The sequence below is a fragment of the Heterocephalus glaber genome, unplaced genomic scaffold (genome assembly GCF_053883595.1).
Source record: "Heterocephalus glaber isolate CG9 unplaced genomic scaffold, H.glaber_assembly_v1.0 deba00001613, whole genome shotgun sequence".
Classification (NCBI taxonomy): domain Eukaryota; kingdom Metazoa; phylum Chordata; class Mammalia; order Rodentia; family Bathyergidae; genus Heterocephalus; species Heterocephalus glaber.
In genome coordinates, this window is record NW_028258384.1 from 1,427,207 (window position 1) to 1,443,154 (window position 15,948).

At 39.7% G+C, this 15,948-nt stretch overlaps 1 pseudogene; it reads right to left on the reverse strand.

Annotated features, from left to right (window-relative positions):
* Window positions 1–13,435: 13,435 nt before the first annotated feature.
* On the reverse strand, window positions 13,436–13,500 carry LOC147822447 (U4 spliceosomal RNA; annotated as a pseudogene).
* Between the last annotated feature and the right edge of the window lie 2,448 nt (window positions 13,501–15,948).

Below are 15,948 nucleotides of genomic sequence, written 5' to 3' on the forward strand. Positions count from 1 at the left end.
GTAAATCCTACATGTTGAAGAACTGGATTTGAAGTCTGAGTTCCAATTGGTCATTTTAAATGCAGAGAACCACCTGTCCTATGTGGCCACTAAACAATTGGGGAATACCTGTGCTCTATCTATAATTAGCTCTGGATCCAGGGGCCATGTGGCTACCCACTTGGGACCCCTCTTGGAAATCCAGGAGCTGTTCTTCTTATATCAAATAAAAATTTTCCTAACCTCCTCCTTTGGTTCATGACTTCATTCCTTCACATTTGCGGAACCATGAGCTCAGTACATACACTAACATTTGGTAGAAAAAAAGACAAGGAATCTCAATTTTTTTGTTTTCCTTATTACCTTGAAACTCTGGGTCAGAGCACTGCTCAGCTCTGCACGTAGGCATTTTTTTTTCGGCTATAATTTGGATTTTATTTTATTTATTTTTAAAATATATATATTTATTGGTACATTTTAGGTATAAAATACATTTACGTTTATCATTGGGTGTTTGTACCAGAACATGATGTATCTTAGTTTTAATTTTTTCTCCCATTACCTGTGCACCCTTCACCCCTTCCACCCTTCCCTATCTACACAGAGTTTGATTCCATTTTTTTCTCATAATTTTTTTAATCACTTAACGAGTGCCTATATTGTAAGACTTATCAGCCCTAAATTTACATAGTCTATCTCATTCCCCTGAAAGATGAGAACAAGAATAACTAAAGTAATTTTCAAGATTTGCAGGGACTCTTATTGCCAGAGCAAAGGCAAATTGAAGAACTTTGGAGGAAACAAAGCCCATTCACAGAGAGTAAAATTACATTTCTCTAACACAACTTACTCTTAAATGTTTTAAAATTAGTAGTAATGATAATAATGGTAAGATATATGAGAATTTTCCATCTATTATAGCAAATTTTCTGTATGTTTTACATTTTTAAAAAACAAAATGTTATTATGCATGTCATGGTACTGCACTCCTATAGTCTTAGCTACCTGGGAACCTGAGGCAGAAGGATCATTTGGGCCCAGAAATACTGTTATAGAAAATGATACTGGAGATGATAGGAAATATTATATCTCCCAACCTGTTAACTGTATGATATGCTGAATTTTTGTTTTTTTAGAAATTGAAGAATGCTAGGAACAACAGAGGTTAAGAGTAGGAAGATACTGGGGCCAGGGATTTAGCCATGATCATCCAATAAGGTTACAAGTATAGTCACTTAGGTAGTAGTGGTCCAATTGGGAAACAAGTCAAGTAACAGGCATGGATAGAAAGAACAAAGATTTTTCTAGGAAATGGTGGGTCCAGAGGTCTCTGGTCAACCACTGGTGTGGTTGATGTTTATCCAGACTTTATTAGGCCTACCGTTTGTTTTTTTGAGGAAGTATGTAGATCTGGTCATCTTGTCTTTATCTTCAGGCCTGGTTTTTAGCTGATGTGTCACCAGTCACTGCTGTGATGTGTTTTACCTTTGTCCTGACCCTCTCAAGGACCTAGCCCTATCTGACTGCCTATAATATTTTTACCTACCTCATCTATGCATAATAGTACAACACAGCAAGACCCTATCTCAAAAAAAAGTTTAAAAAATTAGGTTAGTTGACACAAATGTATACACACCCTGTATCATTTAGGGTTCACTAGAGGAACAGATTTAATATAAAAATATGTATATCTTATATAAAGGATTTACTAAGTAGGCTTACAGTGGCTTTCTGCAGAATCAAGGGTAGGAAAATGCAAAATGGTTGTCTGCACCCTGGAGTGCTGGAGGATCCAGTAGAAGTTTGAAGGCCTAGAATTCACTTCAGAGTCTGTTGCGAGTCCATGTTAGAACGTTGAAGAGTCTGTTGGAAAGCTGAAGAGTCTGTGCTAAAAACCTGAAGGAACTGTAGATGAACTCCAAAGGTAATAGCAAAGACTGGAGCTCCTCAGAAGAAGCAAGAGAGAGACTTCCTTCCTTCCCTTTTTATTGCATCCAGGGTATAATCCTATTTGTTGGTGCCACCCACTTCTGGGTGGGTTTTTCCATCTCAGTGTGCAACCTGCATGTCAGTCATCCATAGACCCACCTACAACTGTGCTAAAGTAATCCACAAGTCATTTTTAATCCATTCAAATTGATATCACTATTAACTGTCATGTAACCCTATATGTGGCCCACATAACCATTCAATTATTTTTTTCTTTTTACAGTGCAAGGAATTAAAACCAGAGCCTCACACATGGTGGGAAAGTTCTCTACCCCTGAGCATCATCCCCAAACCCCAGCCTTTCGCTTGGCATTTCTCATAGGAAGTTTTATTTAGAAACTGCTCAACAAGCATGAGTCCTGTTTTCCACTTGAAACACTCCCTCTTGATGGTCACTGCACCTATTACTAAGGCAAAGAATTCAGCTCTCTCCCATATCCATTTCCTCTGGCAAGGATATTTCAGACTCCGTTCTTGCTCATGTTGAGTGTATCTCAATTTCTTTGCATGATTTTTTTCTAACAATATAGATGGACATTTCTTGGCTAGATCTACGGCGTGTTTAGATTTAGGGAGAGTTGAATATGTCTTTGTAACAGTTCATTACCATGAAAATATCTCCAGGAGCTAACTATTATAAATACTGAACTCCTGTGATCCAATTATTGCAAAGGGTTGTATTCAAAGAAGTGTATTCACTAGGCATACTAAGTGGCGCATGCTTATAATCCTAGCATTCAGAAGGCCGGGGCAGGAGGATCACAAATTCCAGGCCAGTTTGGGCCACAGAGTTCAAGGCCAGCCTAGACTACATAAGGAGACTATGTCTCAAAAAAGTATATTAAAAAAAAATTTATGTCTTTATTTGTTACTAAGGATTGAACCTAAGGTATCACACATACTAGGGAAACACTCCACCACTGAGCTACAATGCTCCCTCTCCCCAACCTTTTTTTAGAAGACATGTTCTCCCTAAATTGCTTGAGTTAGCAATGAATTTACCATACTCCTGTCTTAGTCTCCCAACCAGATAGGATTACAGGGTATTCCAGTGTACTTGGCTAAAAGTTTAAATAATTTAAGATGCTCTCCAGGTTTTTTTTGGTTTTTTTCCGATACTGGGAATCAAACTCAGGACCTTGCGGTGCGGTGCCACTGAGCTAAATCCCTTGCCTGATGTTTTCCATTTTTATCTTACATCTCTTTCAAGATATGAAATGGAATCCAATTTTTATACATCAATTTATTTATTTATTTATTTATTTGGTACCAGGGATCAAACTCGGGTCCTTGCGCTTGCGCAGCAGGCGGCAAAACCACTGAGCTAAATCCCTGGTCCTATACATCAATTTTTATACATCAGCAAACTTTTTATGTCCTCTTTTTTTTTTTTTTTTTTTTTTTTTTTCCGGTTCCAGGGATCGAACTCAGGACCTTACACTTGCAAGGGAGGTGCGGCGCCACTGAGCTAAATCCCCAGCCCTCATGTCCTCTCTTTTCAACTCTCTTACACCTTCTGTAGCTTTGGTGCTTCTTTTTTCTTCTTTTTCTTTTTTTTGGTACCGGGGATCGAACTCAGGTCCTTGTGCTTGCGAGGCAGGGAGCAGAACCACTGAGCTAAATCCCGGGCCCTGGTGCTTCTTGCTTACAAAACATGCCTCCAGGCCCGGGGACTTAGCTCAGTGGTTTCGCTGCCTGCTGCGCAAGTGCAAGGACCCGAGTTCGATCCCCGAAACAAAAAAAAAAAGCCTCCAAATATTCTTGTGTCCTCGTCCTCCCCCCCACCTTTTCACTCTTTAATATGTAGATTATTAGTTTAGCTTCTCTTTACTTTCTGGTTGGGGAAACCAGCTGAAAAACTTGAAAAACTGGAAAGACTGGGCCAGGGATTTAGCTCAGTGGCGCTGCGCCTGCCTGGCAAGTGCAAGGTCCTGAGTTTGATCCCTGGTACCAAAGGAAAAAAAAAAACCTGGAAAGACTGCATTTGTTTACTTCTTGGGGGAGAATGAAGAAATTGGAAGCTTTGATATCTTAATTTTTTGTTCCTTCATCTAGGGAAAGGGAGAGAAAGCTTCTACAAACCATCTGTCTTTGTTACTTTTCTTTCATTGCTGAGACAAAATATCTGATACCCAAAGTTAAAGGGGGAAAGATTTATTTAGCTCACAGTTTATAAATGTTTCAGTCCACATTTGGCTGGCTCCAAGTCAAAGTAGTACATGGCAGAGGGGCACCACGGAGGAGAAACAGTTCATTACATTCAGAAGACAGCCAAAGCAACAAGGGATGTTAAAAATGTCTTTCTATCCCTTTTGTCTTATCCAGACTACTTAGGGCAGGTAGCACTCACATCCTAGTGCCCTTGAGCCTAGCATTGCATCATGAATCAATTCCAGCATCACACACTCTAGTTCCAGCCACCACTGAAAAAGCTCCACCTATGACTGCCTGAGGCTTTGGGGGTACATCTAGACACAAGCCATAGTACCATCTGATACTTCTCTCCTTTGTCTGACTCATCTGAATTTGCTTTTTGACTAGACTTCACCCTTGGGTTCTGTCCTTGTCCCTCTTAGTATAGTTTTAGCAAGTACAGTGGACCCTCAAGTTATAAATGGCCTGACATATGAATAACTTGGGTTACAACTGGAATTTTAGTTTTAACTTACGACCAGAGTCTTGAGTTATGACCCAAATGCTGGCCTCTTATGCTTTCAGATGGTCTCAGATACAGATTTAATCCTTAAAGAGTTCTGGAAGGAACATTACAACATCCTTTCCTGTGTGGGGTTAATTGAGAAATTCTGGGCCAATGTCTAAGGACACTGAGATCTGCCTGTATACAGGAGAAAGACTTTGAAGGCTGTGTAGAGGAGCCTGAGCCATCAATTGACAAACTTGAGTTACAACTAGGTCTCATGAACAAATTGAATTTGTAAGTAAGGGTCTACTATACTAAGAATTTAGCATCTAACTGTATCCTGTTTGGTCAGTTTAGCAAGATTTCCCCCCACTTTGATATCTTATTACCCTGACCAACCTTCAGCAAATATACCATCCAGTCAGTTTAGACAGAATCCTTACTCCTGATATTTCTTTTTCTTTTTTCTTTTTTTGTTTTTGATTTTTGAGATAGGGTCTCACTATATAGTTAAAGATGGTCTTGAATTCACTATTGTAGCTCTGGCTGGCCTCAAACTCACAGCAATCCTCCTGCCTTAGCTTCCAAAGTACTGGGATTACAGGATTACAGGTAGGTATCACTACACCTGGTAGTTTTACCCCTGCTATTTCATTTTAGTAACTTTCTACTCACTGACTCCCACCGTTCTCTTTAGCTCTAAATTCCCTCTTGTTCTTTTTTTTTTTTGGTACTGGGGATCAAACTCGGGTCCTTGCGCTTTTGAGGCAGGTGCCGGAACCACTGAGCTAAACTCCTGGCCCTCTTGTTCTTGTTATATCAGAATGGAGGTCAGTTCTGTACTAAGATCTCTTTTTTTTCTATATTTTAATAGTTCTTGAATAAAATTTGAATTTACTTCTTTAACTTGTGTCTGGTTCTACTTTTCCTTGAATGTGTGATGCAGTCATTAAGCCAATCCAATGAAGTCTGCCTGACAGTTTTTTCCCTGGTACTGGGTATTGAACCCCCAGGGTCTTTTCACTGAACTACATCCTCACTCAAGGTGATCCACTTGCCTCAGCCTTCTAAGTGCTGGGATTACAAGGCATGTGCCACTATTGCAGATAGCTAAATTTGGTAAAGATTGATAGGCAGTTAGAATGGGACCAGGTCCATGATGGAGTCAGGACAGAGATGAGGCAAACCAGGCTTGTGGTTGAGGGCTGAGTTGAGAAACAAGGCCCCAGTATGGAGACACAATGACTAGGCCTACAAGCCTCCCCAGAGATAAACAACAGCTCAAAGCTATACTGTAACTAGCACCATCTGGTTCAATAAGCCTGAAAATGTAACAGACACATAGATAGATGAGTAGAACACTCTGACACTCAGTTCTACCCCTTCCAGAAATGCCTTTGTTCTTCCCAGTGCTATGTACCCTTGCCAGGTCCCTTGTTTTTGCATTAGATCAATATAAGCTAAGTGACTGTACTTGTAATCCTGTAGGTTAATTATGGTTTGACCCAAGGTAACCTGTGATGTGATTTTATTGTATAAAAAAACCCTAGACAAGAACCTCAGTGGCAATCCACTTTCAAGATCCCTCCTGTCTCTCCGGAGCTTTCTCTCAATAAACTTTTTCAGGCCGGGGATTTAGCTCAGTGGTTTCACCGCCTGCTGTGCAAGTGCAAGGACCTGAGTTTGATCCCTGGTACCAAAAAAAATAAAAATTAAAAAAAAATAAACTTTTCCTACTCTTAACTTGCTTTTTCCTTGGGTCTATTCTTCAGAGTTGTGAGACACAAACTTGGCATATCTAACAGGTTGAGAGTTACTTCCCAGTAACACCACCATGCCCAGTGAGAACAGGGTCTTGATATGTAGTCTAGGACAGCCTTGAACTTATTATGTAGTGTAGGCTGGCCTGGAATTTGTGATCCCCCTTCTTCAGTCTCCCAAGTGCTGGGATTACAGGCTTGGGTCACCATGCCTGGGCCCCTTATTTTTCTTATGAAACAGACTCTATGTTGCTCAGGCTGTCCACTAACTCACAATCTTCTTACCTTAACTTCCAGAGTAGCTAGGACTATAGGGATGGACTATCATGCCCAGCTATTATATTTTTAAATAACAAAATGAATACATGCATAGGGTCATAAAATTCTAAAAGAACAGAAAATGATAGAATTCAGTATACTAAAGGTACTATACCCCCAAACATGGGATCTTGGCATTTAAGAAAAAGGCAGAAGCAGGAAGATCACTTTCACTTTCCCCTCTTCTCCTCTGAAGTGGGTCACAAGATTCTTATTTCAGAGGTGCTTTCCCATATCCAGAGAAAAGTAACTAAAGATACAGGATTCCCAGAAGAATCTGAATGAATAAGCCATGCTAAACTCTTCTCAGTTTAATGTCCTTAGACCATATTCCATCTGTCTAATCATATTTCCTCACAGTTGTCCCCTCTTCATCAAACCTAAGCATAAAAATACACAAAAAGGGGTGGGGGATTTAGCTCAGTGGTTCTGCCGCCTGCCTCGAAAGTGCAAGGTCCCAAGTTCGATCCCTGGTACAAAAAAAAAAAATACACAAAAAGGGCTGGGGATATGGTTCACTGGTAGAACTCTTGCCTAGTATATGCAAGGCCCAGGGTTTGACCCTAGCTCAGAATAAACACACACACACACACACACACACGAATGATGAAAGATGAATGATATAAATCTAATAATTTAAGGCTGGGCATGTAGCTTAGTGGTAGAACACTTGGCTAGTATGCTGGAGGACTTGGGTTCCATTGCCAGTAAGATAGAAATAAATAAACACAGGTTTAGAGCAGAAGAAAGGGAACAGCAAGAAAAGATAGAAGGAAGGGTGGATATGATCAAAGCACAATATATGAATGTATGAAGATGTCATAGTGATACCCACTAATTTATACAATTAATATGCATTAATTGTAATTAAAACAAAATAAAGGAACAATAACACACAGAATTGGTTCCGGTCTAGCTCACTGGTAGGAGGGGTTCTTAGAAGGCATCAGATCCTGAGTCTAATCTCCAGCTCCAAATTATCTATCAATTTATCTAATCTATCTATCTTTACATATGCCATATATATATATATATATATATTACACACACACATATATTTCCATTTGTTTTCAAAGCATTCCAAGTCACACAAAATGCATATTAAGTAAATTTATATGATTCTCTTGTTAATCTGTTTCTTATTGTAGGAGGCTGGGGCATGAACCTAGCAAGAAGTCTTTTCTCCCCTACAAAAGGTATAAAAAGAAAAGTTTTCTGTGGGCCAAGAATTTAGCTCAGTGGCACCCCACCTTCTTCGAAAGCACAAGGTCCTGAGTTCGATCCTCGAAGAAAAAAAAGAAAAAAAAAAGGAAAGTTTCCTTTCGCCATCTTGTTCCTCAATTTTCCTCTTCAAAGATAAAGCAGCTAGTAACAGTTTCCTATGTATTCTTCCAGAGAAAGACTTTTATGCGTATAATCACACATACTTGTATGAACTCCATAGTATTAATGGAGTTTAGGCCACTATAACTCAAAATATGGCAGCTTGTCATATTGGATATTTTAAGCTGTAGGCATTTGAGAAAATAGCAGAAACAGGAAGGTCACAGTGATTTTTGCCTCAACTTTTTCCCCTGAAGCAGGTCCTAAAACCTAGAAATTATTTTCTGACTTTCCCCTAAGGGAAATCAAGTGATCCTCATGTGAGAGGTCCTTCCCTATATGTGGAAGAAAAGAACATCCTTATCTCTGGAAGCTAACAGAAAAAAATATGAACAAACCCGCCTCGCTAAGTTTCTCCTAGTTTATCACCATTAGATCATATCCTTTTTAGCCTTCCTTATATCTCCATGACTATTCACTCTTCATCAGAACTGCTATAAAAATTCAATAATAATTTCTTCAGGCATTCATTTCCTTATGAAGTTTCTTTCATTACATAAAATTTAAATAAATTGTGTGTTTTTCTCTAATTAATCTAATTTTTTTTCTGACAGTACTGAGGATCAAACCCAGGGCCCCTCATGCTAGGCAAATAGGCTTAGCCACTAAACTGCTCCATCACACCTTAATCTGACTTTTGTTACATATTCTTCAGCCATTAACCTAAGACTGTAAAAGGAAGGAGAGTTCTTTTTCCTGCAGTATTATTTCAAAAGCTCTAGGCAACAATGTACTCTGAAAATTCTTTTGAATCAAGATAATAAGAAAAAGCTAGTGACAATGTTTAACTATGTGGAAGCCCTGTGCTCCAGGACATAAAGATAATGGAGAATTCCCCACCCCCATCCTTTTGTGTTCTGAGGAATGGATAACCACAAAGGGCTATGCTGTTCCTCTTATATTCCCTCCACTTTTCTTCAAAACTTAGATGACTCTCTTGCTGTCTTGTTTAATTACTTCTATAAAACACCAGCCCCTCTTCCTCTTCTCTGAGACATTCTTCCACAGAAATAAACATTTCCCATACTACTTCCCATTTCCATTTACTTTTTCTTCTGCTTTTTCTTCTGCTGGTCCTGGGTATTGAACCCAGGGCCTTGTACATGCTAGGAGAGCACTCTACCAACTGAACCACACACCCAGACTCAAATATGTCTTGCTAACTCCTCTCCCTCCCCCTTTCTCCCTCTCTTTCCCCTTCTCTCCCCCTCTCTCTTTTTTTTTTTTTTTTTTTTGGGTACGGGGGATCGAACTCGGGTCCTTGCGCTTGCACAGCAGGCAGCGAAACCACTGAGCTAAATCCCCGGCCCTTCTTTTTTTTCTCTTTTAACGAAATCTTGGTATGTAGTGCAAACCAGCCTTGATCTTATCAAGTTATTCAGGCTGACCTCTCCAACATACTGTATATTCCTGTTTGTCTATTGTTTGTTTTCCCACATTAGAGTGCAAGATCTATGAGTGCAGATTTTGTCTATTTTTATTCATTATTGTATTTTAATATCTGGTATAATGCCTGACAAACATTCGATAAACATCTGCTGAATAAATCAATGAAATGAGAGATTAGCATTACATTGTCCTTTCTTGAAATACCAAAGCTTACCTTTAAAATTCATTCACGCCTTAGGGCTGGGGTTAGAGCTCAGAGGTAGGGCCCATGCTTGGCGTGCATAAGACCTTGAATTCAGTCCCCAGTGTAAGAAAAAAAAGAAAGAATGACAAATGAAAAAAATAGAATTGCCTTGTATTTTCTGGAACAAGAGCAAGTGTTCTCTGAGTATTGGTTCTTAGAAATGAGAAAGAAGGCACTGGATGTTGTCAGAAAATCAGAGCTAGAAACTACAGTGGCAAAGATAGACTTTATTCAGAAACTATTGCAATAGAAGAAAAGAGATTTCATTATGGAACTGGGCTCAATTCCAAATACAACAAAAACAGCCAAGGATTTTATAGCTAAGGAACAAAGTATGGGGGTGGATGGTTAGGGGTGTGCATGTGTCAGTGGGTGGAAAATTACTAAGTGGAGACATCAAAGGTAGGGAAGATTCTTAGCTAGACTTACCAAATAGGATTCTTGCTGAGGGCCAACTAGGGTGATCAGATATAAAGGGCAAGGGTAAGGAATTTGAATAGCTATCAAATGATCAGTTATGAAGAGTGAGGAATTCTCTCTAAACTGACAGAGCAGCATTCCTGTTAAAATTAGACTATGGGGGCAGGAGACTTAGCTCAGTGTTTCTGCTGCCTGCCTTGCAAGTGCAAGGACCAGAGTAAGATCCCTGGTACCACCCCCCCCCCCAAAACCTAGACTATGCAGTTGGGCATGGTGGTGCATGCCTGTAATCCCAGCACTCAGGAGGCTGAGGCAGGAGGATTGCCCTGAGTTCAAGGCCAGCCTGGGCTACATAGTGAGTTCAAGGCCAGGCTGCACTACATAGGGAGACTCTGTCTCAAACAGCAACAACAACAAAAAACTGGACTGTAAGTCTGGCAAGGGGCCAAGATTCTTGGCTTGAGCAAACTTTATTTGGACTCTTAAGCCTTCTGTCATAAAGAATCCACTTGTCAAAAATAGGCTTTTGAAAAAAAAAAGTTTATTTCAGTTAACAGGGACTAAAATCAGGGATATTCTAGCAGCTATCTGGGAAAAGCCAAGTTTATCACATCCATGTGTGGATGGGCTGACAGTGGGAGAGAGAGATAGCAGCAGCTAGCTGGGAGAGATTTCATCCTTGAGTGGATGGGCTAACACCAGGGAAGAGAGATATTAGCAACTAACTAGGAAAGGAATTGGGCTTATATGGGTATTGAAGAGGCTAAGAAATTTGGGGTGAAATATTTATGACTTGGATGCCCAAGGTCTGTTCAGGTGTGTAGACAATTACTGGATCACTCAGGGTCAGGGTGAATTGTGTACTTCCTTTTGAGTCCATTTGCCCTATTTACTGAGAAGCTGCTGTTGTTTGCTAAAAGCAGCCTGTTTGCTTTGTCCCATTTGTTTGTGAAGGACTCACTTAAGTCAGGCCTGACATCTTCTCCTAAGATCATCTGTGTACTTCCTTGTAAAGTCTGGTTTTAGCAATTTCTAAGTCATTTTTAGCAAGAACCCCTTGATTGCTGATTGTCCTTGATATCCAAACAGGTTCCTCATCCTTCATAATTATATCAATCAGCTTGATCTTTCTTCAGCAAGAATCCTGTTACATGGGCCTGGGATTTAGCTCAGTGGTGCCGCTGCCTGCCTCGAAAGTGCAAGGTCCCAAGTTCCATCCCAGGTACCAAAAAATAAAAGAACCCTGTTACATTAGTTTAGCCAGAATCCCCCTTAACACTGGTGCTTCTTCCTAGTAGTCTTCCATCCACTAACTCCCAATCTGCTCTTTGTCTATAAATTCCCAGCTACCCTTGTTTTATTTAGAATTGAGCTGAAACTCTCAAGATCCCATTGCAGTGGTTCTTATACAGAAAAAAGTTTTCTTTACCATGTATGTATTTATTCATTTTTGTGGGACTGAACTTAGGGCTTTCACACTGAACTACATCCTTGGCTTGCTTATTTGTTTGTTCATTCATTTAGAGACAGAGTCTTGCTAAGTCACTAAACAGCCTAGGCTGGATTTGAAATTGCAATCCTTCTGCCTCAGCTTCCTAAAGTGCTGGGATTACAGGTATATACTACAACACCCAGCCATTTTACTGTGTTTTAATAACTGTTATTGGTGGGAGATGTAGCTCAGTGGTGAAACACTAGCACACCTAGCATACTGAATCCCCAGCACCACAAAAACAGAAGAGTGCCATTGAATAACTTTTTCTTTAATACTGGTTATGACAAAGATGTCAGGCAGATGGCTAGAGACAAAGGTGCAGCAGTCATTTCCAATCATATCAAATACATGCACCTTTTGTTGCCAGGATTCATATCAAATTCTCTAGCTATTTTTTCTAAGTATCCTTTCCAGGGACTAAGATTATCTACAAGGGGGTCTGTGATGTCCTGTACAACTCTTTTGTTTCAATGGTGAGAGTGAGGTAAACTGAGGGAATAGATGAGTATTTTAAAGATAGTTTAAAAAGGAACTGGCTGTAGTGTCACACACTTGTAATCACAGCTACTCAGGAGGCTGAGGTAGAAGGACTGCAAGCTTAAGGTCAGACGGGGCAATTTAGTGAGACATTATCTCAAAATAAAATTTAAAAGGGCTGTGTAGGTAAGGGCACTGTGTAGGCACTTACCATATGCAAGGCCCTGGGTTTGATCCCCAAGCACCACATGCACAAAAAAATTATGAGAAGTTGAGTATGATAAAGGGATTAGTAATATTAGTAAGGTATGAAAATCAGGTTCAGTTGGCTTAGGAAGGTGGTGGCACATGCCTCTAATCCCAGCACTCTGGGAGGCTGAGGCAGGAGGTTCTCTAGTTTTAGCTTAGCAAATTAGTGAGGTCCTGTTTCAAAAAACAATGTCTGGGGATGTAGCTCAGTGTGAAACCCATGGATGGGTTCATCCCTAGTATTGTAAAAACAAACAAATAAAACAACAACAGCAAAACACCACTGACAAAACACGCGCGCGCACACACACACTATTTTGGGTAATCAGAGGAATATGAGAAATGTCCAATGTGCCAATGGGAAAGAAAGCATAGTACTAACATTCTTTGGCATTATAGGAAGTGGTTACTAGTTCAGTTCAGGCTTCCCAAAGTTTCTATGGGCAAAATAGTCTTGCAGAGAGGGAGGAAAGGAGAGGAGTCCATGTTGAGGTGTAGAATAGGAGAAATAAAGATAGGTAGGAAGGAGACAAGGAAAACCATAACTAAATATTGTACTTTTAAAAAGACCACAGGGCCGGGGAAGTAGCTCAGCAGTGCCTTGGCTGCCTGGCAAGTACGAGGTCCTGAGTTTGATCGCTGGTAGTGGAAAAAAAAAACCCACCAAAATTTCCAGCACACTGTCAAAGTTACCTGAAGCTATCCATATTGGCATTCTTTTGGTTAATTTTGTCTTCTCTCCTTCCAGACCCATCATTCCCCAAATTCCTCAAGAATACCGTAAACCCATAAATTGGCTTAGTTGAGAAAGTAAAGAACAGGAACCTGATCCTACGATAAAGGAACAGGTTGAGGGAATTCAAAGAATGCTTAAATTGTCCATCTTTTAAAAAATACGAGTACATATCTATAAATTTGACCAGTGTCCTTCTGGGAGAGGGGTGGGCCACTTTGTCATTGAGTTTCCACCCCCTCAAGAGAAACATAAATGTTCTCAGTTCCAGAAAATAACTTGTCTCATTTCTCTGAACACCTACACTCTATTTTTGTGTATGTACTTTTAAAATTCTGTCTAATAAATTTTTTCTGTGCCTATTAGCAATAATCGTACCTCAGATAAACCTCATTGGCTATGATACTGCCACTGCCAAAAGCTTTTTTCAGTATCTACTACTGACAAGTCCTGAAAATGCTTTTTTTGTGACAGGAGTCAGTGAGTCTGCAACTTAGTCTGTGGGTAGGATAGCTTTATGTTCCTTATATTTGCTTTGGCAACCTTCTTAGAACTTGTCTGGTAACAGGGTAAGGCAGGGAAAGAACAAGAACTCCTTAGTTCAGCCCAGAAAAATGAAATTGATGATTAACCTAAGGCAAGGAAGAATCATAGATGTGGGTCTTCATTGAGGAGATGGGAAGAGCAGGATGGACTCTAGGCAAACAGCAAGGATAAAGAAACAGGATATAGGAAAGGTAAATATTAGATGAGCCTTATTTCCATGATCCTGGTGGAAATTGATTACTTTGTGATAGTCTGTACTTGTTCCATGATTATTAGGAGAATTCTGTGCCTGGTTCTTTTCTCATTCTAGAAGGTCTGGATAGAGTTTCAGCTTGAGGTCTCTGGTTGAGAACTTTCTCCATCTGAATGCGCTTATATTTCTTTAGTTGTGAAGCGTAAACCCAAGGTTGAATACCTCGTAATTTGACAGGGGTATTAGCAATAAGTTAAATTATATGAAGTCCTTTTTTACTTTTTTAATGCTGTGGTAGAGATGGAACCTAGGGCCTTCTGCATGCTAGGCAAACACTCTAGCACTGTGCTATGTGCTACACCTCTAACCCCTATAAAGCCCTTACCATCTGGGTTCAAGATTAGTTGTTTTTTTTTTTGGTATGAGGATTGAACTTGGGACCTTGGGCTTGCAAGGCAGGCAGTGGAACCACTGCCCAAGATTAGTTTTTTGATGATTTCATTTCCAGAAAATCATGTCACCTACTTGTAGTTATGAAATTTATGGCCTAGAAGATTAAGAGTAGGGCCAGGAATTTAGCTCAGTGGTTCTGCCACTTGCCTCTCAAGCATAAGGACCTGAGTTCGATCCCTGATACCGCCCCCCCAAAAAGAGGAAAGGTAGCCTTGATTAGATTATAGGACTGAGTATATTTTATTAATACTTGATTATATGTAAAGGATGTAAGATTGAATCGAGTTAGAATTTTCTGATAAACAACATGAATAAATACACATCTTCATGAGCCTTCCCTTGATAATTTTTTTTTTGGTACCAGGGATCGAACTCAGGACCTTGCTCTTGCAAGGGAGGTGTGGTGCCACTGAGCTAAATCCCTGGCCCTTTTGATATTTTTTGGTTTATTTTTTATTTAAAAAATTTTAAAAATTTTATTAGTACATATTTGCAGTTCATAATGATTACATTCAATGTGGAGAATTGATACACGTCCATAATACATCTCAATTCTTTTTTCCCCTTCCCCTCTACTCGCCTTTTAAAAACATTTTTTCTTTGGTACCAGGGATCGAACTTGGGACCTTGCACTTGTGAGGCAGGGAGCGGAGCCACTGAGCTAAATCCCCGGCCCTTAAAAACATTTTTTGCAGCATCAGATTCATTTATATAAGCCCTTATCAGATTAATTATCATAAATACAGAATAACAGGCCACAAAACATTAAAAAAAAGACAATTACACTAAATCAAAGTATACTTTGAGATACATTGTCCAAGCTAGATTACAATAACATTTTTTTTGGTACCGGAAATCAAACTCAGAACCTTGCACTTGCCAGGCAGGCCTGGAGCCACTGAGCTAAATCCTCAGCCCTACAATAACATTTTTATCTCTTTTTTTTTCCTACTGTCTGCCTTTTATCTTGAACTTTATTTATATATTAGGCTTCTCAAATGAGAGAAACCGTATGATATTCAAGCCTGGGTGTCTGATTTACTTCAATAAACATATGGTCTCATGGTGCATCCATTTTCCTACAAAGGACTCAAGTTTATCCTTCTTTATGGCAAGGTAGTACTTCATTGTGTACAGATACTACATTTTCTTCACCCATTCATCTGTTGATGAACATATAGGCTGCTTCCAAGACTTAGCTGTTATGAACTGTGCTTCTATAAACATGGGTATATATGCATCATTATGATATGATGTCTATAATTCTTCCAGAAAGATATCTAGAAGGGGAATAGCTGGAGCAGATAGAACCTCTAGTTTTAGTTTTTTGAGGAATCTCCATACTGATTTCCATAGTGGTTTTACCAATTTAAACTCCCATCAACAATACAGCAGGGTTTCTTTTTCCCTCACAACCTTGCCATATTTGTTATTGATTGATTGATTTCTTTCTTTTTTTTTTCTTTTTGGTACCGGGGATTGAACTCAGGACCTTGCGCTTGTAAGGCAGGCACCGGAACCACTGAGCTAAACCCCCGGCCCCCATTGATTTCTTGATTATAGCCATTATTTCTGGAGTGAGATGGAATGTCAGTGTTGTTTTAATTTGCGTTTCTCAAATGGCCAGTGATGTCAAATACTCTTTCATGTACTTATTGGCATTTATAATTCTTCATCTG